The 24712-nt window shown below is 31.0% G+C and overlaps 1 protein-coding gene across 2 annotated transcripts in view; it reads right to left on the bottom strand.

The window, feature by feature from the left end:
- The window catches only part of LOC118187603 (uncharacterized), a 934081-nt gene that overhangs the window by 451252 nt on the left and 458117 nt on the right, over positions 1-24712 (bottom strand). For both annotated transcript variants that reach the window (XM_085808399.1, XM_085808398.1), the window contains exon 5: positions 23326-23354. The gene's annotated coding sequence lies outside the window, so the exon portion shown is untranslated. The remainder of the gene's footprint in view (positions 1-23325; positions 23355-24712) is intronic.

Genomic DNA, 24712 nt, shown 5'->3' with positions numbered 1-24712 from the left:
TGTTCTAATTATTAAATCATTTTTGTTATTAAAAGAAAATGATCTAATTATCTTATGAAATACAAATTGTATAAATGATTTATTTTATGTATGAAATACAAGTTGTATAAATGTTTGTTTAAAAATGTTGTAATCCTAAAAAGGATATTTTGTTATGTGAAAAGTTTATGTAATTATGTAAATTTTATGATTTGTATTTTTGATTTTGATTAATAAAAGGATATTTGTTGGCGAGGACAAAGGATCTTTCGGCCAGTGGAGGGTACAGTATGGTGGATGAATTTATCCTAAATAGAAGTTCCATTAAACCCTGCATATACCAAAAGGTTCGCAGGATAGATTACCGGTCTTACACATCAAATGTAGTATTCATTTAATGCATTGTCATATATACTATGTATACATACCATATAATTCTCCTTATACATAACTATTCAATTATGTAATATGAATGTTCATATTAATACTGTGTTATTCAAAATATCTTGTAACAAAAGATGTAAAAGATTTCCGCAGAAATGATGTTCAGTTCCATACGGTACGACTTAGGACGGATGTCGTCTTCTCGGTGTATAGTTTTAAAATATATGAAATCAAAAGGTATACAGTTATTTAATCTGCGCACTATTACTTTTCATTACGAATGAAAACACATAGGAAAAACATTTCTGTAGCGTACAGTAAATAAATTGCACGAGAAAAAATTCTCACTTTTTCCTAAGGTCTGTATTTATTTCGCAGGTTTTAGAAAAAACAAGAAAAATATAGAAATCGCATTAATTATAAAAGAGAAAACTTTCATTATTTTTCTAGTCAACGATTATGTTATTTTATTTCGCAAATCAGCACAGATTTTCTCCAGACGATTACCATGTCAAAAATCAATTTCAAGGCAAAGTAATAAATATTCTTATTACTTGAAAACTGTATTCTCATGCATTTCTTTGATATAAATCTGGATGGGTTCAGTGGTTAATTTACAATGCAAAGCACATAAACGAGTTATCTGCGTAAGGGAAGAGATAGCTTTAGGAAGAAAATTTAAGGAAAAGAAATTCGCAGTTATATCATTGTTTTGAATATCAAGATAAATTATTTTTTGAAATCCTGAAAGTTCAAACTTATTTGAAGGTAATATTGGGTAATGAAAACAATACTTGTAATGCACAGTTTAATTTTCTAGTATAATTCTCTAGTATTCTTCCGACTTTTTTAATTCTCTAGTATTCTTCAGACAAATTCTTTAAATGCCACGTAATTTTAGTTTATTAATATAGAGTAGCTCGTTTAATTAAATATCTAAAACCTGAGTCTGTCTTTTTTTCACTTATTTAATACAGAAGTATTTGAAAGGGCTCTCCTTAAGAGCGGCTCATACAGTAGTCAATAATTGCTTTCCTAGTTTCAGAGGAAATAAATTTATGCAATGTTTCTTTTATATTTTTCTAAGCTGTTAGAAGGACTATTTCATTTTCACGACAAATTATTTCAAATGATTTTAAAAGAGAATTTTGCGGATAACTTGAAGAACTTCTGTAGAGGTTGAAACCACAAGAAGAAGATTTATGACTTATAATAAGGAAAAAACATATGAACTGATCGTTTTATACATATTTAAGCTGAAAATCAATTAATTTCACAGAGGCAGTGTATTTAACAGTGTTTTTATAAAAGCAATTTTTGTTCAATTAATGAATCTGCATGCTTAAATAGTTTTTTAAATTATTTAAAAACATGGTTTATTATTATTTTAATGCAAAGATTGCAAACTATATTGTATTCATGAAGAACGGAAATGCTTCCGATTTAATTTGTATCAATTTCATTAGACGGAAAAGATTTTTCATCATCAAAATCATGCGATTAAGACAGAATATAACCTGGTAAATAAAATTCCAGTACTTTAAATACACTGAAAATAATTAATCAGTGTAGAGTGACTTGATAGAATGTAAGACATAATCATAAGATAATCAAAGCTAATAGGTGCGGAAAGAATGTGAAAAAAATCCTATTAATATTCAAAGCATTATTATAACACTTTTCTTTTCTTCGTTTATGCAGTTTTGAATAATTTATGAAGCAGCTTTCAATTTTAAAACAATGAACATAGAAAATAATGTAAGAGAAATTTTTTCTTTCTTTTCTTTTTTAATTTTAGTTTCGCACACGGAAATTAGTTTGAAACTCTGGATGATATTATTAGTCGGCAAATGAAATGGTTGGTTTATTTTATTATGGCAAAGCAATCGAGGGCCTAAGAAGAGAGGTGGATTCGTAGAGGACTTAATAAGGGAATCTGGTTTGTATACAACGTACACAGTGAAAACCACGAAAACGCCAATGCATGTCCATTTTTCGAAGACCACGGAAGAAAAAATGCCGTATACAACTAACTTACAAAAAGTTAAAGTTCATGAAATCTGGAGATTCAATGCCGTGGAGACTGCATTACTATTATTGTAAGAAATACTGGAATTCTCAATGAGTAGTTTTAAGGGTTACAAAGCATGAAATGAAAGAATCAGATCAAACACGCCGAGGGCAATATACAATGTTTAATTGCGGCAATAAATCATCATATTTTACTCAGGATAAGTAACATGTAGTAAAAGATTAGTTTTCAAATTATTACTATTATTGTAATAATGTACTGAACAGTAATGTACTGAGCAATAATTAAAAGTTCTTATTCTTAAAACTAGAGGAAAAAAAAAAGATTTGTATTGGCATTAATGATGAAGTTACGTTCGCTTACCGTCCATTACAAGAACCTATGTATGATACAAATGGTCCTATGTATGACACAAAGTATTATTATATGTAGAAAAAATATATTAATCTAAATAGTGTAGATACAGGTAATTCGTGCTGATATGAGTTAAGGTCAATCTAAGTAATAGCCAGTCAAACAGGTGAGGTCTCGGTAGTGGTTTGGTACGGTTTTTCATGCCCGTCAGAACAATGGCCTAAATCTTTCAGTCTCAAAAATTGGTTTTGCTAGATGAATGACTCTTTTCATAGAGACAAGTTCTGGTGAGAGAATTTTTTTTTTCTCTACGACAATGCATTTATTCATGCGTCAAACTATACAAAGCATTAGTTTTAGAAATAAAAACCAGGTTCCATAAAAGTGTGTGGATCACACATTTTATCATGCAGATTTTGTCTCATGCATATTTTATTTTGCTCAAAAGTGGTGATGCAAAATCTTATAGAAATTCATTTAAAAATTACCGCTTATTGTGAAGTATTCATTTTTCACGATAGCATTACGTTCTTATTTGTATAGTATTTTCTCATTTATTCCTTATTGCATTTTTTACAAGCATTATTTTGAGATTTATTTTAAATGAGAATTCTTACTCTCCAAGGCAAAAAAAAGGCAGAATGTGAGGAGACTTTTTCGATTGGGCAGCATAGCGGAAAAGCCCAGTGTCTTTACAAGCATAAGTTTAAGATTTATTTTAATTTGAGAGTTATTACTTTCCGAAGCAAAAAAAAAAAAAAAAAAAAGTGTGAGGAGAATTTTTCGATTGAACAGCACATCAGAAATCTCTAATGTCAAAAGTATCAAGTTATAAAGACTGAATAATTTGAATTCTCTCTTTCTACAGCAGTTATTCGAAGCTGATCCTTGTCTTTATTAGGTCAGTGAGGCTCAAAAGTTTTACTTACGCAGAGCAGTCCCCTTGTTTCCTTTGTTCAAAGTCCCTTGTTCAAACAACAGTCAGAGACAAGTCACTACAATTTATGTTGCTGTGACTTTTACCAAGGAGTTGGTAGAGCGGTTTTAGTTTCTTTAGGTTGGACAGGCTAGCCCTAGCGGGAGGCAATTACTCTTCCGCATATCACACTAATGTAACTTTGGATCTGTGTTCATAGAAATTTAGAGGTTAAGATAGTATTTAGAATTCTTTGTAATGTTCAAGGAGCTATTCGAGAAATAAATAAGGCAAGGCTGTTTCTCCAGTTATTACCAGAAAGGCGACTACAAGAGCCATGAAATATTGTTCAAGATTTATATTGACCGTTTATACAACTAGTGTACTTTTCTCCTGTTGTTCAGGTAATTGTGCTGATATACACTGTAAGTGGTACTCCCTAACCTGGTTTCTCTGGGGCTAGTTTAATTTTGTTAATTTCGTCTTTTTTAGGGAGGAGGCGCAGCCGGGCTGCTGGCTCCCTCGTTTTTGGTTGGATTGGCCGGTCCTCCTTTTAGTCATATGGCCAACACTTATGCTGGCTAGGGGGACTGGGGGCTGCGCCCGTTAATACTAATACTTAATACTTTAAGTGGCACAGAGCCTAGATAACAGAACAGAACAGAACGTCTGGTATATGTCAAATATTTCTGCTATTAATGATTGGACACGGACTTTCACAAGAAAATTATCACTTCCTGCATCATCTTGCTTTTGCCACGTATGGACGTTGGTGATTTCACTTTTCACATAATCAAAGCACAGTGCAACAAACATTAAATATTTCCAACAAAATGAATTTTTACATTAAATTAAAATCAAGTTTTTGGCATGTTTTGTGAAGTAAAGAATAAGTATAAGCACTTTGAGAGCCATGTGGATATGCAGCCGTTTTTTTAAAAGTGTTTGACGCATTTTGTGTCGTGAGCCATTGCTCCGATCCACAGCATTTATATTTCTAGCAAGATGCATCGATAATACTCACTCTACAAATTTTCCTTTGATAGTGACAAAAATTTCAAAGTGTTCGGTGTCTTCAGTGCCTTCTGGTGAAACCATTTCGTGGAAATTTAATGACACATATATGAAATTTTAATTACTTGGAGATGAGTGTCAAGTGACGTTAGCATATTCATTATAGAAGAAATATACAAAGTAACATCATCTAAGAGAGCGCAATTCAATTGTAATGCAAACGCATTTATAGTATCTTTTCATTACTCTGCTGGATGGCGCAGTTTGAGCGAAGAAGATTGGATTTCATTGGTCAGGAACAGATAATTTTCGCAAACCATTTATTTGACAGATTTATCACGCCTTGACCGCACATTTCTCTCTTATTAAGATGATTCTACGAGGTCAGCAATTTTAGAACATTCAAGCTATCAAAAAAGAGGCAACAACCAATCTATGGACAAGTATTAAAATTGGCGTTGTCCTTATTGCTTCCAGGAATGGCTGAAAAGATGCAGCACTATGTGCGTTTTGATAGATGTTGCTACGAAAGTACATCGTAGGTAAAAGGTTTCGAAATTTCGGGTATAACTGCCCCGCGAACATTTTCTGGGGATTTTTCGAACAAGAAGTATTACCAAAAACTGAGGATATTGACACTTAATCTTCGATGCATGTATAGAGTTGGAAATATCCTTGCAAAACTAAAAATTTAAACCAAAACAAATTTTCTTACTTTCACTTCATGTGAACTTGATAATCTGTTACATCCGATGAAAGTATCCAGCAGAAAGAGAGATTATGTTCAATGAATAAATATTTACTTACATGGGCGAAATGATGCATAAGTTTTATTTCATCAGATGAAAGTATCTGGGACAGAATTTAGATCAGCGCAAAACTTTCTCCTTTATTGAAAAACGTTTCTGTTATTGCCTAAAAAGTATTCATAAACAGCTGTTAACGACATCCCATCAAAACTGTCGCTCATTTCTATATATCTATCACTCATTTCTATATATCTGTGATGGTATAATGTGAAAAATTATTAGGCATAAATGATGGTGAATGAAAGATGTATTTTTTACTGTTTGATTTCTAACATTTATTACTTATTTTTTCAATGTAATTATTGTTATATTTTATGATAATATAGACATCTCTAGGCAGTAGGAACATCAGATGTAATCGAAGAACATCAGGCTTTAAGAATTAAGAAAGGAACTCGTTTCATTATTATTATTTTTCATTAAACAGCTATTTTATGTTTTTGATCTTCACTGTCACTTTTCACTTATTAACGTTTTATAGGCAGAAAGTAAATTAAAGTATTTAAACTGAGGTTGTTAGATTCTACGACAGAGCGCGTTTCTGTCTCTCGAGGCCACGTTACTAGGTATCACCAGCTCAGATAAGATTCTTTTATTCGTCTTTGTATTATAGATGAAGACAGTTAAATTGTTACGCCCCTGAGAAGTTTAGGCCAGCTTCGTGCTAAAGCGACTGTGTAGTCTTTGGCTGCTAGACCTAGTTTTAAATTGAAATTTGAATTTACCATTACTTTAAGTTTCATCGCCAGAAGCGGTTAGATGATTTGTAAGTACGATTCATGCATTTATGTTACATTTCTAACTTAATAAAAAGGTTTGATTTAGGATCTTCTTAAGTCTTTGTAGTTCTTTTCAGACGAGCGATAACTCGCTCCAACTCTGTTAGAAGTTTGGACATCGTTTATGCTCCCAAAGAAAGTCAAACTTTTTAATTACTATTAATGGCTTACGTAAAATGCTGTTATTAGAATGATTCCCAGTTCGTTTTCAAATTTTACAATTATACATTTGCAACCTGAGCTGACATGGCCTAAGTATCATCTACAAATTTTCCCTTTGTAAGATTTTAGTAAATATTATTGCGAAAGTTCAACAGAGAAATTATAGTATAACACATTCATAAATTTCCTCTCGAACCACATAAGTTGAAACTGTTACTTATTATAACTTAATTATGACTGAGTATGACTTATTTAATTATTTATAGTAATTGTGGAATCATAATAGCTAGTTAATTAAATAATTTGAAATTATACTCTGAGGGTTTTAAATTAAAATTGGAGTGATCTGATGAAAGTTGCTCTTTTTCCACCAAGTGCTCAAGCCTTTTGGCGAAAGACCAGCAGCATCCTGGACTCCACGATTACTCAAAAAGTTCTTCCAGTAGCAAGTGCGACCAGATACAGAGCTAAGCAACAATGTAATAGTCCAGGAGCCTTGAAAATTTACCACACTTAAAACAAAGGAATATGTTTGTAGAGACATTAGGTATTTTTTTGAGCAGGCATGATGAAAAATGAGCAATCGCTTTCGCTGGGAATCGAACCACGGACCTCTGGAATACCGGCTCAGCGTGCAGAATCACTACACCACGAAGGCACGCTAGGAAGGCGGGAGAAATACCTTATACGTTTTTCAAATTTCAGCAATCTGGTTGAAGTTAAATAATTGTTTTCAGAACAAGGCTTATTTCTCACGTCATGTTTTCGTGCTTACTAGAGATCCTGTATATTTTTATAATTTTTTTTAACATTTTAAGGAATTAAGAAATTTTTAGATGTACACGGAATATTTAATTTCACAAACTGTAAACTCTAGACATTGAAAAATTCATGAGCTCAACGAGCTTAAGAGAGAAGTTGTAAACAGCAATTTGATTTAAGAGAAGATCTCTTAAATCTAATCTCTAAATAAATAAGAAAAAAGTAAATGTACACATAAGAAATATGTGTACATTTACTTTTTTCTTAGGATTAGGATTGCAAACAGCGTTTAATCTAGTTTTGAAGCAGAAATGCAAACGAATTTAGATCTTCCTACGTTAAATATTTAGTTGGTTCATTAAAACCCATTCCACCACTATCTGCTAGATCAAAGAGAGTATTTTCTGCAGTCACTCCTTCATTACTAAATGAGGAACTACCTTAATGAGAGGAGTATCAATGTTTTGTATTTTAAATGCTGCATATCAGAAGATATAAAATACTTCTGTTTTAAGGGTATATCTCTGAACTTTTAAATCAAGAAACTTCATAATTTGAAATTTAATGTTAATGGTTCACTATTTTTTTTTCAAATTAATTTTGTTCTAGCTTTAAATTAAATAACTTTATGTAGTCATTCTTTGTATCCTGGTAATTCCTAAATTTTTAAGTATACAAACATGCAAGAATTGATTTATTTAAACATATACCACTTTTACCAGGATTTTTCTGAATCGATAAAATTCTCTGAGAAAATTCTAGAAATCTACTGCACGATTAAACAGATTTTTTGCATAAAAGTGCATCTAAGAAATTTAAATTACACTCTAATTTCAAGAAGAAGTATCAAACATTAAAAATTTACAGCAATTTTGAAAATATATATTCATATAAATACTTCTCCTCTCTATTCTTATGAATGACTTTTACAATTGAATTAAGTAAAAACTTGACTGAAAAATAATTTCAAAAGCTCTGACATTTGTTCTTACATTTCATATTTGGGCATAAAATGATGTAAATAGAATGTCAAAGTACTTATAAGGCATTTTCTCTCTCCTTATCATGTGCCTTCGTGATATAAGTGGACAGCAAGTCCGGCTAGCAATCGGGAGGTTTGGTATTCGAATCCCAGCGAGGGCACAGTATAGTTTTCATGTCTCTTGATTCAAAAACGTTTAATGACTCTACATATTAAAACATATATTGTCGTCTGAATGCAATTAAAAAAGATATACGTAGAGTGAAGATTGGGTTTTATATTTTGCAACAAAGTTTCGCCACGGTCATTCGATTTATTTCATAAATAAGTCGACTTTTGTTAGTTGTTTGAAACCTGTTTCATTTATTACACATATGGTAATAGAATGAAACTTTTTGCACAACGTTGTACTGAATTCCAAATAAAATGAATCTTCAAATCGTTAACATACTTTGTACTGGATGACTGGCTTTTATAATAATTAAGAAATAATTTTTTCTAACATCAACTGGCAACAACATTTATTTATCAAGGACATAATTCCATCAAAACTGCTTTGTTCGAAGTATTAAAAAAAAGAGATCAGGCTTAAGCATGACAACCAACAAATATTTACACGGTTAAAACACATTGCAATAATATTTCTTTAGAGAAAGTGGTCTAGGGCTAGATGGAATTTTATATCGTATTAAATATTCAAGTTAGTATATTTTAATAAAATAGAAAAAAAAAATCTGAATGTTTTCAGATTTTATATTACGCCCAAAGGGACTCTTTTAACGTTTTGTGTGTTACCTTTATTTATTAAATATCATGTTCTTCGCATTTAAACCATAAAATTTAATTCAACAGCAGTATCGCAAAATAATTCAAATTTCCGATACATAATCTCGCGTACTGGAGAGAAAAATGTTTTTTTTCCGTACAATGTTGTCATTGCTCGCTTTGAAATCACTGAGTTTGTTAATCAAAAATTCGTTAAAGTGTTACAAAATATGAAATCGATAATAAAACAAATTCCAAAATTCGGGCTTCTAGATGCTCATATTCAGTGGAAGATTACATTATTCAAAATTTGACGGCTCTAGGTACCGTTGTTTTATCACAATGCGAGAAACATACATACATTTATGCAGATTCTTCATTATTTAATTTATTTAAATAAACACAGGGTTCTAATAATTGGTGGCAACAATTTGAAAAGTAAACCCACATTTATTGTGAATCAACGCAAAATGCCAAATCGAAATTAATAACCCTTGTGGGTTAACGTTCTTTGGGTTAAAAAAAGAAGCTGAATATAAGCTGAAATGTAAACGTTACCTGAAAATATTCTTTATTTTCAGGCCATTTATTTGTTTGCAGCTTTTTGCTTCGAAAAAATAACGGGTAATTCTAATTTTAATGAGGTACCCAAAAACCTTCTTAGGATTTAAAATTACCATGTCCAATATAATTACAGGAAGCAAAAAATAGAAAATAAAAATGTGTCCTCCAGAAGCAAGCTTACTGAAGAGATATTCTAGATTATAAATTCCTGTAATATTAAAATATCCTATTTTTTATAAAGAAATAATTTTACAGCTCCATTTTCAAGTGTTTGTAAGTTATGAAGTTTATAGACCAGATATATAATTATATGGAGATAGAAATACGAGAATGAAGTCAAAAAAGAATAGCTTCTAATGAATATGGAGGACTTAAGAAATTTCTTTGCCCAAAATGTTTGCACTGTATCAGAGTTTCGTATATCCTGAAAGATGACCATAATAATAATGGCCTTGTGCTTTATAAGTGAAAAATCTTCAAGGATTATTTTATTATTCGAGTCTACTTTGAATCTGTATTGCAATAACCAATCAAAATGCTAAACACCAGTTATACTCTAGTAGGCATAAAAGATGAAAAATTTAAAACCCAGCAAAGTTTAGCCTAAAATTCTTGAGAAATGCTAAAATAAAGCTATCATATTTTGTGAATTGTTTCACCAAAACATTCTTAACCGTAAATTTCCTTCATAGTAAATTGGTAATGAAGAATTTAAAAAAAAATGCCCTACTAAATTAGGAGTTTTTTTATACTTATGATCACGCATAGTATAGTAGCATTTTCGGATTTTTTAACTGATCATGGTCCAGTTAGTTTTCAATGTTCCCAAATTGATTCGTTATTAATTAATCAATTAAATTTTTACTTCAATTATTTACTTCCGGAATGATAACTGAAGTATTTATAGGAAAAGTATATATGACATTTTAACTACAACAAGCTACATTTATAGTTGTATTTCTGATCGGCATTAATTAGTTTCATAAATAGAAAGGGGAAAATAAAAGTTAAAGGCAGTCTCTATGCAGTCATCAATTAGACGCGTAGAACTAACTATGTGTAAAACTAAATGATAAAATTAACGTTGATAGATTCAGGTAATTTGAATGCGGCAACCTGCTTAAGAAAAGACGCCTTCGTGGAGGATTATCTGAGGAAAACAAGCTCAAAATTATATTGACGTAAGGAAAACGATGAGAAAACCACATAAAGCCAGCCCGTTTGCCTGTATCCTGATACGGGTTGAACTACTATTTTTCAGCAGTTCACTGAGAATACTTAGCTTTGATAACTTTTGGGATTTTGCTTTAATTTTAGATATCAGGTTTAATTCATGTTATCAGCTTCATTTTCTTTATTCAATTATAGCTGACTGTCTTTATCTTAGGAAGCCTTGAGTTAATGCTCCATTAGAAGGAAACGTTTTTGTTACTTGATATTTAATTCAGTTTGACTAAATATCAAGTAACAAAAACGGATCTAAATATTTTCTTCCTGAACTTCCACATGGTATATATTTGAAATTAACGAAATCTTTGTTCGGTGCCATTACGTAACAAAACAAATACCTAAATTACATGAAGGATATCAACCTAAGGAAAATAATGTTAATTGCTCTATTAAAGTTTCTAATTCTATTATTTGTTGGAGCACATTTTATTTAATTTAAGGACTGTATGAACATAATTTTCGAGTAATAGAGTTTCTTTTACAAAGAAATAATTCTTAGCTTTAAGGAAAGTCGGGTCGTAATTCGGGCAGTATTTCTTCTCAAAGTAAGCTCTCCAATAGCGTAAACGTGTCACTTATGTGGCGTGATCGTTAGCGCTGACTAGGCTTTTTAATGGCCCTTTTGTTGGCGAGTAACAGGAGGCAATGTTGCCTCCCTAACCATTGTGTTTAAATAGGGGTTCTCTCTGCTTCGTGAGATGCTGTAATCAATATTTCCTTCTCAGAAGTATCTGGTGCGACTTAATGCGACATCTTTGTTTTTGCTCAAGAACCAAGAAAGTAGAAGAATGTGTTTAAAACATCTAAGAAACTATACTTTTTCACTTTAAAAATCAGCTTATATTTTCCAAGAAGTTTGTTTTTGCTTTAAATTTTCATCCCATCTGTTAGAAGAATATTTTTGCCCAAACCATCAAGCTTATTTTTTAGCTAATGGAATATTTTAATATATAATACAAACATGAAACAAGAAATTACTACAAAGTGCATGCCACAATAATACTCTAGTGCATAAGGTTGACATTACTAGCAAAAGAGCTATTTACGATCTTGTAAACCTACACAAAATTGGAATAAAAGGGTAAATCAGAAAGCAGTTCACTACGAATAAAATCACTTCTGAGTTTCTTCCGAAATTTCAAAAGCGCAGACAAATGCGGATGTTTAGTTATAGAAAATCCTTTGCAGATTTCATCTACAAAGAGCTTAGGCCATGATCTTTTATAATTATTTACATACTTCAGTTAATTCAAATAAAAATGGCAATTTATGTTTGAATCTCTTCGGAGTCAAAAGTACCTTTTATATATTCCTTAGCTAAATAAATTAAATATCTAAAAACATATCTTATCTAATATGTTTCAGCTGAAAGCGAAAGTATGTTTATCAGCTAACAAAGCATCGGGATTTGGCATTTTAAAATCATAGAACTATAATTACTCAGTTAGTCTTCAAAGTAAGAAGTGCTTGGTGAGAGTACATTAATATCCCATTAAAATAAGCAAAGAATGATATGCTTCTTTCTCAAACTCTGAGAAAGTTTACATATTTGCATGTTAAGTTTGTAAAGATTTAAAGTTACTTCATCTGCGTCTTCTGATGCAGTGGTTAGTATGCCAGTCCTGTATACATGGGGACAAAAGCATGGTTTTTGATCTCAGAGAGAGAATATCGTTTGCTTCACCTAAAGCAAATAATCTAATCTAACACTATCTTCCAAAATACTAATTTACCTTAAAAGTTTGTCAACTAAAAAGAGGAAAGATGAGGCCTGCATACTCTTGGCAGCCGTTTTTCACCTGTCAGCATTAGTTCGATGATTTTAAGACGAATTCCAGATTAAAACTATTTAGATATTTATTAATTCACGTAAATGGAAAAGCAAGCGTTTCTTTGCTTTCTGCAAACAAAAACAAGTGCATGAAAATTATCAATGTAATATAAGCTACTTCAGATGGCAACACGTGTAAGAACACAATGACGAAAATTTAGATTTTGATTCCCAGAAAATTTATACGAATATTTGTTCAAATGAATAAATAAATATTCAAATGAATAAATATGACTTTAAATTATACACTCTGTAAGAAATAAAATGTTTTGTTATGCTCTTGTAGAGCAAAACACTTTTGAAAACTGAACATTCGGAAGAAAACATAAGCAATAAAACCTGTAGTATTTGCCAACGTGATGAATAAAACGATGATTGGCCTTGCCTTTCATCATAAATTCACTGTACCATTCAAGTGATTTTTGACATTATAGGGAAACGTTATTAGAACGGACTAAGAAAATGCATTAGAATATGATGTTTGTGGAGGTGCATAAATCTTATTTTGAAATAAGTAAAAATTAAATATTGGCATTTTCAGCTAACAAAATTGTAGCATGAACGCAGTTATTGGTTATGAATTAGAATGTATTCGAAAATAATTTAAACGGGAACACTGAATTAGGATGGCATTGACATACTTTCAAACATAGACTTATGTGCAAGGATTAAATGTAAAATATTAAAACACATCTTATAATGTATTCATAAGAGATCGGAAAACAACCATTGATCTACTGCAATCCTTCTCTGTTCGTCTCTGGTTCCCAAGTTGCAAGAGGTGGCTCATTTGGAGTATTCTCACAATGTGTCGTGAATACATGCTAGTTTTTCTCAGAAAAATTATCTAAGAAATGACCTTTTTATGAATGAAATGACATAGTTTTTTTAACTAATGACAGATTGTAAAAAGCCTATTAAGCTAAAAGGAGCATAATCAGTATATATCAAATATAAAAATGATCAAATGTAAAAATGATCAAATGAATAAAAGGCATCGAGTTAAAACAGTGAATTAAGAATACTCAGCAGAAATAATGTGAAATTTGGAACAAATGAAATAATTCATAACATAGTGAATGTAAATTAATAGAATTTTGATTTCCATGTAAACAATTAACAGGGATAATATTAAATGTTTAAATAAAAAAGTAAAAGTAGAAATATGCAGAAAAATATATGTTTATAATAGTTAAAAAGGAGAAGGGTAGGTATAATAAAGCAATGGTGTAAATAATAAAGCAAATAAAATGATCATAATTTTCATGCAAATGAAATTAACAATTAAAACAGAAAATTACATGACTTAAGTAAAAAAATATTAAACAAATACTTTGTAAACTAAAAGATATGAAGGTTAAAATGCGAAATACGTTAAGACTTGCGGTTAAAATTAAAAAAATTATTAATAAAATAAATAAATTTTACCGTTTAGATCTTGCGATAAAATGACAGGATAAGTTCAGATGTGGAGGTAGCAAATTCAAAAATGGCGGAAATTATTGAGCTATATATTTGAATAGGAATGGAAATTAAGAATTACAATTTGAATTCTAAGTATTTAAATCGTAATGCATAGAAAATTAGACGTTACAAAGTAAGCATAAAGAAAATAACTTAAATTTTTCATTTTTCCACTCTAGAACAACACGTTTTTATAGTTTTATACAGCAAGATATTTGCGACTGGTATTAGCCGTACATTCTTTTTTATGTCAATTCATGAGCAGACGCCAAAATAAAGACAGAAACACATTGAACAGATGTTGACCGGCACTCTGCCTATTGATTACTTTTAAATTAAATGTGCTGTTCTAATCTTTTACAATGGTGTTCTTGATTTCAAAGCAAATAGTGTTAGAAAGTTTTAAAGAGCGTAATTAATATATTTTAGTTCGTAGTGAATACGTTATTGAATTAACTAACCTAAGAGACAAATGTTTTACGTTTAGAAATAAGTTAACATAATCTTAATGACAGAAAATGCCCAACTCAAAAATTCTCCAATATTTCTGCAAATTCTTCAAACAAAAATTAAAACACAGGGAAAAATAAATTCATAAAACAAAAAATAATTCATAGGAAAATATAGCAAAAATATTCATTAATAAAGCGATCAAGAAAATTACATTTAATTAACATAAAAAGCAAAGACATTGGGTTCTCAATCATCAACACCTAATCTCATATCCCTTCTTTGAAACTTTCTTGCCCAGATCATACCTTCAGCATTCTTGCCTTAACCAACTTCTTCCTACTCACCTTATCAGTCAGCTGGCTACCTGCTCTCCCACCTGATGATAACTTAGGTATTTTTGTGCATTACGATCCCAGACATAGTATCGGCTGCTACCTATTACATATGATGATTTAGTGTCGCTAATATTTAAGGAAATATCTTCAAATACCATAACAAACTTTATATTAACAGCAAATAAACAATAACGAAATAATTTTAAAGCTACATTATTTTTCCTTCTCAGTCTTTCACATCTTACACGCTTAACATCTTGCCTGACTCTCAGACTGACTATCTGAGCATAAGTGGGATGGGAAAAATGTAAGACCACATAATTGTATTGATTGTCAGGTTCTAAAGAAGAGCCAATCTTTTCAAAATTCTCCAGGCTATATATGTGGCTGGGTGATTTTTCAGCGTCATTCTGAATCGGTTCACTTTGAAGGCAGTAATTTTTCCACTATGATTTTATGCCCTACAGCAGTGTTTCTCAGCCTGCGGCTCACGTAACCCCAGAGGCACATTAAATATTCTCCGGGGGTACGCGGGGAAAAAAAAAAGAAAGATGTGATGGTGGTCATTGATGGATTGATTTAGCATAAGAGAAAGATAAAAAGCTGTTGTGAAAAACTGCATTTCTAACCCAAATTATATTTCATTATGAAACCTCAAAGTAAGTAATATAAATCCGAAATAATTTTTATTTAAAATGCTATTAATGTTTCAAATTAAGTTTTAAGCATATACATTTTATCTGCAGGACCAGCACCTGACAACAGGGATAGAAGCATCGGTCCACACACAGTAGAAAAGTATATTTCATTAAGCTTCACAAAAAGCGGGCATATTGTTTCCTGTAATAAAATTTTATTTCGGCCAGCAGTCTGGGAAAATACAACATCTGAATAGACAGCAGGCGAAACATAGTTTCCCAAGAGTGAAACAACTGACCACTGGATAGGGTTCCCTTTCAGTGAAAAGTATTTCCAGTGTGCATCTCTGTCAATCCGAGAGATAGTTAAGTTGATTGAACTAAAAATAATTCTTCAGTTAAGGTAGAGTTTGAAAAGAAATCCATCATCTCATTCTGGACAGACTTGAAAGAAAAATATCCTGAATTATTCAACAAGGCAATCACTATTCTGTTACCATTTACAATCACCGTATTAGTGGGAAGAGCTTTCTCGTCCTATACTTACTTAAAAAATAAGTACAGGAATAGATTTTCCAGCTTACGTTCAAACGTGAGACTGTACTTTTCATCTTCTGATCCGGATTTTAAATTACCAAATGATGCCAAACAGCCTCAAGATTTCCATTAAATGTGCTTATACATATGTATTACACAAATAACTAAATTTATTAACTAAATTTATAACTAAATTTAATAATTAAGCATTACATATTAAACTAAATTTAAATATATATATATATATTATTCCAGAAGTTAACAGTTTCATAAAGAACTGAGGAATGTAAATTAAAAATTTTGATTCCTTTAAAAAGCAAATTTAACTATTAATTGCGGCCATCGATATCAGAACGCAGTTCAAAAATAAAGATAAGTGTCTGTGGTTAATTGAAAAGGGAAAAGCAACGAAGAGAATGGAGAGAGACTGAGAATTCTATAGCTTGTTCGCATGGGCAAGATAATAAAACAATATGAAAGAAAACATTTCTCCAGCAGGAACTCAGAAAAAGAAAATTTGGGTAAGAAGCAGTTTTAGTAATATGCCACCTAGCCTTGAATGTCTTCACTTGGGAAATATTTGGCCACATAATGTAATCTGATAAAACTAAGGAATGACTGTAGTCTATGCACAAAATTCCTATCTCATGTGACTAAGAAAACGTTCCTACTATGAAATCTTAAAAGTGTTTTTTTCTTTTAAAATTCTGAAAGTTGAATTAAAGACTAAAAGATTATTGCAAGATAAACAAAACAATCCTGTTTAAGATAAGACAGCTCTTTAAATATTTTTTCTGCTTAAAAAAATTGATGATGATAATTAAGTTATTCTTTTTAAAAATAAGAAATTATACTGTAATCTATAAGAGGCCTTTGTTTCTAAATTCTAATTCTTACATTTTAAATTCTTTCCTGTGGAAATCAGTAATTATCGAAATTTGGATGATAAAATTTTCAGTATTCTACGTCTTTCTCACTTTCAGGGCATTGCAATGGTAATAAGTAAAATACTTCTCATATGTACAAAAATGTTATCATATTACGTCTCTGAGTTTCTCTTCTGCTAACTAACACAAAATATTAGTTTTGAATCTTTCTGTCCACTACGTTTGCTCTAATTATTAAACTTTTAATTGAAGATGCACATTAGAATGCAAAAGTTTGAAAATCTTTCGCTTCCGAAAACATAAAAGTTATTTATTCCTTTGACTGTCATTATTTAATTATATTTGGAGGAAGCGGTATTTGGTGCGATCAGAAATGACGCTGAGGGTCGATCTACTCCACACTAGCTAAATATTTGGCTTTTCGCACCAGCATTCTCATTCCAGCGGGGGGAGGTGATGATGACCATGAGATATTGATGTGGGGAACAATGGATGACTCGGGGCCCCAAATTTTCCGATAAACCGTAATGACTTCAGCTCGTGACTCAGAGGTGTGTTTAGCCAGTGGAAGTTCGGGATCTGATTGGAATCACTCGAACGGCCTGTTCCTAAGGTATGGGGGAAAACCATTCGACCATGGCCAAAACCTTTGCTTCTTAGTCAGCAGATACGTAGCGAAATATTCACTTTAAATGTATATCTCGAATTTGTAACTGTTACAAAAGTCTATACTAAAGTGAAATAAACGAAGGATTAAACGAATAATTTATAAATTATTTAACTGCGTGGCTCCAGCTCACGCTCTTAAACTTTGTACTAATATTTTTATTACAACCTATATTTTCAGTTTTATTTTGCTTGTTTTATATACCTTGTTGAAAGCCGAAGACTGGGCCTAACTGTATGCTAAACCTTTATATATATATATAAGTGTGTATATATATTTGCATATCTAGATTATAAAATCCTTGGCCTGGAATAATTCAGGTGGACAAACTCCGTTTCTGTGCTTCAATAAACCACATTCTCTGCAAAATAGACTGCCAGCTTTTCTGAACGTTTGTACACATCATTATCTGAATAATTATATGTAATGAATATGCAAGTCGATTGTATATTTTTCACGCACAGTCAGTTCGCATCCGAAATAAAACTCCCAATTGTTAGAGATTCCCTCTCATTTCTGGAATATACAAACCTCAATGCGTATTCCAGTGGAAAGGAGAAACATGCTTCCTGAATAAGTATCCAGTATTAATTCAGCAAGAACCACCTTCTGCGATGAAATTTATTTGACGCCAAATACTTAGTGGCCATCCTTTAGTTTCCTATGTTTGTCGTCCTCAGAAAAATAATTTCAAGAAATTTATTCAATGATTATAAGTAAAATTATAAGTACTTCACGATGTTACAATTATTATAGATGGTTTTATTATGACTATCAAATCTTGCACGAGGAAAAGCAGAATGTCATATAGTAACATCAGATATCATAAGTGAATATACTGCAATATTTGTAGCATGGAGTACATAATATACGCTACATATAAACAAAAGAAGATACGAGTATTTCAATAAAGACTATAATTCGTGCTGCCATTGTATGCAGAGTCTGTCATAAGCAAAAAATTTTAAAGGCCTGTTTCATGACCCCTGTGAAGTTCTGGTATTTACTATTCTGATATTTCCTTAAGACGCTCTACGTGATTAACACTACTTGTATTTAGAATTCGAAGATTCTAGCGCAAAAGATGGGTTATCCATGGTGTTTATCCATGAAGAAGATGCAAAAAATATCAACATATTACTTTAAATTTCTTTTAGCTAGCATTACCTTTAGCCAGTAAACTTTACATTCTGTCATGTAATCGTATGCAAACATCAAATGAGAATAAATTGCTCTTTCTGTAAAGAAATATGTTGATTCAAAGTAGACGTAGAACTCGAGTAACTTTCATCAGAGAAAGAGAATTAAATACGGTCCGCTGTGAGTTAATATACTGTGACACAATAAGAATTCACTTGAATTCTTTTTACTTACATTTACTTTTCTAGGTTGATATTCTTTATTTGTGTATTTAGAAGGTTTCAGTCCAATATTTTGCATGAAACGTCCAGAGAAAAATTTTAGGTAAATACGAAAAAAAAAAAAAAAAAAAAAAAAAAAAAAAAATAGAAACAAATATAGACTGTAAATATATGGAAAATTAGAATGCGCTATTTTACTATCAGAACAAGAAGTTTTCCTAAAAAAATAGGATTTAAATTTTAATTAAAATTCAGGCTACTAATGAATGATGGAAAATTCATGATAGTTATTGGTAGTTATAAAGCTTGTGAGTTAGTTTAAGAAAAGAGCGAAGTATTGCACCTTTTTCAAATACAGTTTCATACTTTCGTGTTAAAACGTGTTACAGAAATATTATTTTACTTGATAACATGTTGCGTAAGTTTTCGAGCTTTCTAAATCATGTATAATTGCGTTTTTATTGCAATTACCCATTTAAAACATAATCTGCTCTTATGCTGAGTATTTCACAAAAGAGTTTGAAGGGTATTTAATTATTTTTACCAGAGAAAATGATTATGCATAAAAGTTGCAATACATTGGCTGTACTTTTATCTCAGAATTTTTTCTCACATAGAGTGTATGATGTTTCTAACACATAATAATACATTAAGATTGGTTTGTATTACATACTCAAAAATAACTGTAATAAACTACAGTAAGTAATTTTACCAATCAGCAACAATGTACACAGTGCTTTAACAATCTACTCGGAATCATAATCATCATGGTGTAGGTGTAGGTGTATTTAATTATGGCAAAGCACACTAGGGCTATCTGCCTAAGAGGAGGGATGCCTTTCGTGGAGGACTTTCTAAGGGAAACTGGCTCGTATACACGTTACACATGGGGAAAACCACGAAAACACCCATGCAGCCAGCCCGTTCGCGGGATTCGAACCTCGGACCGAACTACCAGTGTTTAGCGACTTTACCGCTCGGCCGCTGGTGGGCCATAATCATCATGGAAGGATTAAATTACAAATTGCAAAACTTATAATTTTGGTTGTAATGAATTTAAATTTACACTACAATATATTGTTTATAATTGAAGAGAAACATTTTTATGTATTTGTAAAGCCAGAATTATTGAGTTTCTTGATGCAAAATTAAAAAATCAACTTTGCGAGCCTCGAACTGAAATCTTCCACTTGGAACCTAGATTCTGACCCTCCACGATAAAAACACGCCATAAAATATTTATGTAAATTTTTATTTTGTCAATAAAGTACTTATTTTTACTGCAATAATAATCAAATAACAACAATAATAAACCTTGCAATAATAAACCTTGCAACTGTCTTCTAAATAAGATTATACTATGGTTTAATCATAAAAGGAGAGCTTCTATTGGATAACCTGCTAAAATTTTCCTTTACTTGCATTGTTATTTCTCTATCTATTTATGTTTATATGAAATTCATCTGGAGCGGAAATTACACTTTTAAATTAATTTTAAAGGCCAAGGAATGCTTTGACATATCATAATCACTTGTAGTTTAACGTAGTTGAGGCTTTATCCTGCATGCAGAGTACGACATTTGTTGAGAAATACGTTTAAAATCATTTATATTCCATGCAACTGAAGTATCTTTTAAACTGTGGAGCGCGTCATGATAAAATGTTTCTAAAGAGTTAGCTGAAGGCACAAGAGAAGACATTTCCGGTAGTCATTCTTGCGATGATAATCCGACTGAAATCCCATTGTCTGTGACGAAGGAAAGAAAACCATTCGAAATAAGAAAGACGCTGACATTAATGAAAACTCACCACGAACCAGATAAGGCAATATTATTATTTCCTGTGTTCCAATTTAGGATGGAATTTAATTATCTACCACGAAGGTTTGTAATAGGAGGCTTTCTGAAAATAAACAATATGTCTTATGCCATTATAGCATTTGACATTTGGGCTAAGAACATTGTGATAGCATGTATGTTTATTAAGGTCCCTAAAGACTTGTTTTATGATGTATAACTTTCTGAGATAAATAGACATATTTCATTGAGGAAGAAAACTTACAGCTTTAACAACGCTTATCATGAATTTACTTACAAAACCGCCAAAATACAAAAGATTACTTATTTGATATCTTAAAAGTATTTTAAACTTTTTCTAGTAAGCGATGTATCATCAATCTCAATTTATTTTTGCTCTTGAACGTTGCAATGCTTTTCTAGGGAAAACCACGATTCCTGACCCAAAGAGTGCTTTTAACTTATGAATAAGATATATCTAATATAACAGTTCTTTTTACGCTTAGGCAGTTCTTTAAAGAATGTCTCCGTACTCTCAGAATTCTGCTTTTTTAACAACTTTCATAGCTTGATCATAAGGCTCTGGATATAAATAGATCAGTTACAATTAAAATCATCATTCTTTATGCATTAAAAATATATTATATTGAATAAGTATCTTCAGAATGAATATATGAATTCATTATCTTCAACAATACTAACGGTGACTATTGCCTGAAGGACATCAGAATCACAAAAAAACATTAATTTCAGTAGTGTTATGCAAATTCTCACTTAAATACGCGCGTATAAGATAAACCACGAACTGCTTTGAATGTAGGTAGATCAGCTATAATTGTCATTCTTTCTGCATTGCAAATATGTTGAAAAGTTATTTAATATGCGGATTCATCTTCTTCAGCAACAATAACTGTAACTGTTGCCTGAAGGATATCAGAATCACAGAAAGTATTATTTCTATAGAGCCATCTTTACATTTAGGCATATGCTCATTTGAATACATGCATATGTATATAAGATTAACCCCAAGTATAGTAATTAATTTTCAGCACTTAAGATCATCTTGGTTTTTATTCCTAAATATTTACAAGCTTCAATGCTTAACTTGCAGAAGCAGATCTTATACAATGCTGAAAATATCACATCCTTCGCATTATTGTGCATACAATTAACTATTCTACCAGTACATTTTGTAGCATTAAATACCATTTTTCGATATCATACGTGTCTCAGAAAATGCTAATATTGCGTAATGATAATAATTTTGTTAAATAATTTGAATAAATTTAACATTTAAAAAATATTAAATACTTACTGCATATGTGCATTTTAGTTACTTAGATAGGGGATATTACCAGTGGTGGAATTCAAAAATATTAAGAACAGTTTTGTTGCCTAAAAAGCTTAAAATGAACTGCTAAGTAGTAATATATTTCCTAAATAAAATTTACAATTCAGTTTTAACGTTGAAGTAAAAAGATTTTTAAAATCGGTTTTGCTGAACCGATGCGAACCGGATGAAACCATCCACTGGTCATTATATGTCATCAATTACTATATAAAAGAATAACGGCTTGGATAATCAGATTGCTTCTCTTGTTGTTTTAGGACGTAATTTTTCAAAAAACCCAAACAGGTAAATAAAATTATTTTAAGCTTGGTTTCCAAATATTGTTGCCTGAACTATAGTAATACATAATGTTGGAATCAAATTTACTAAGAAAATTTGGAATATCTTGGAATTCTATTCCCAAAATGCAAGATTTTACGACTTTTCATGTTATCAGCAGTCTTGCTTATTTCTATATATTTTAAAATGCAATTATTGAACGCATACTACTTTAGAAACTCAAAGGCAGAACTTTTATTGTGTCTTATTTTAAATTATCACATTAATCAATTGCAAAATGTGTTATCTGTCATCTAAATGAGTGTAGAAATCTAGTTTCATAAAGTAAATTTATAAAAAATGCTATTTTTGAAGCTGATGTTTCTATAACGAAAGCAAATTAACTGACTTAAATTGGAGTCTGCTATGTTATCCTTCATATGCACCAACGTAATACGTATATGTTCTCAAGAATTGCTACCGAAATGCGCTAATTATTTTCCCAGAGACACAGTGCATTTTAATAACTTTATTAGCAACAAGTAAATCTTCCGTGCTTTTAAATAATATGAATTAAGAGACCATATCGAAATCAAGAGTACTATATACAATTCCAAAGTGCACGACATCATAAATTTAACTATGTATTTATCTGTGTATAATCAATTTTCATCCAAGTCTTTTCTGTCAGGAATGTTGATGAATTTCTAACGCGAATTTAGAGCTATCATTTCCAATGCCTTCTGTTCGAGATTTTTAACAGCGAAATTTGGCATTTTGGGATGCTTTTAATGATGTTTCATGATGCTCTCGAAATTTGTCAAACAATATTTGTATAAATTTCTGAAGAAACATATAAGTTAAAATCATCTCAGAATCCAAATTTTGTTAATAAAAACAGTCGACTCTGATATTATTTGCTGTGCTTGTAAGAAAATATTGACACACAACTTCCAAAACCACATTAGGATGCAAATAAATATAAAAATAAGCTGTTAAAGAGAAGAGTACATACCAAGCAGGATTTTATGCATCAGACTATTCCTGAAACAAAAATGTTATTGTTAACAGTATGCCATTTATTAATATTTCTGATGCATTACATTATTGGTACAATATCTCACAATTTTGTTAATGTGTAAAGGACTCATGTCCTTACTTTAAAATATGAAAAATATACAGTTCATTATTCGTCTTCTAGAAAGTGCAAATGCTCGTTTTGCATTTTGCCTTCAAAATTAGAAACAATAATTTCCAATTTTAAATTATTCAGATCAAGAAACAAGTGAACCAATTTCTTAAAAATCATATGACAAAAGCATACAATTGTACTACATTATGCTTATTAATTTAAACATAATATGCTCATAATCTGTCTTATAATAGGAAGATTAAGGAAACAGATTTAGCCGTATAGTTTCAAACTTTCTAATCAAAGAACATTAAAAAAGGCCCCAGTTTCAATATCGAAAATCCTTCATTTGGGGATATTGTGCTCACATGTTCAGCTCTGTAAAACATTGTTCATCAACGTGAACCAAAAAAAGGCCTAAGTACATAAAGCACTTTGCAACATTAAAGAAAGTCATACATTAAGATACTGATAATTAAATTGTAATATTCAAATTTTTATATTCATTTTAATTCATCTTTTAAACTAAATATCAAAGCGCTGAACAGCTTAGTTATTTCTTTTTATTTACTATCTGAGATCGTTGATACAATTTTCCTAAAATTTATATACACAACAAAGATGGTGTTTCTGCCTCTGGCATTTTATTCTAAAGCATATTCAGTCATTAATGATCCATAAATTAGAAAGCACATGCGCAATTCCGAAAAATTCAGAACATTGCTAATGTAAAATATGCGAGGAAAACTTTTAATATTTTTATGTTTATGTTTATTCCAATCTATGTTAAAGGTAGACAAGTATAAATAGCTGAATGTGCTTTGCGCATATGATCCGTTAGCAGCAAAAAGTTAATTAAAGGATGTGGCTATCATTTGTTATGTGACATGAAGATTGTTTAGCACACTTCAAAAGACTGAAGATGAAGAACCTTTGATCTTTGATCCTAAAATCAAGCAACGTACATGATAGTAACATTTCACTAAAAGCACTTTTTATCTTTTTACTGCTCGGCAACTACATAAAAGTAAGCACCAAGTACACCAAAGAGAAGGATAATGTAAAGGGAAACTGTCTAAACGTCGAAAGGTTTTCGCTTAAGATTTTTAAAATCGAAGTAAATAATTAAATTTTCTTAAGCTTGTTCCACAGCTGTCTATGTAATGCTCCAAAAATTAGAAATGGAAAGTTTTTGAGCCGCTTTTTGATTGTGCAATACCTAAGCCTTTCTTTAGTTGAGTATTTGAAAATTACCACCAATATGTATTCT

Source organism: Stegodyphus dumicola, chromosome X1, assembly GCF_044657685.1.
Source record: "Stegodyphus dumicola isolate Sdum_Otavi_A_Nest chromosome X1, ASM4465768v1".
NCBI lineage: Eukaryota > Metazoa > Arthropoda > Arachnida > Araneae > Eresidae > Stegodyphus > Stegodyphus dumicola.
This window is presented reverse-complemented; position numbering and strand designations above follow the sequence as displayed.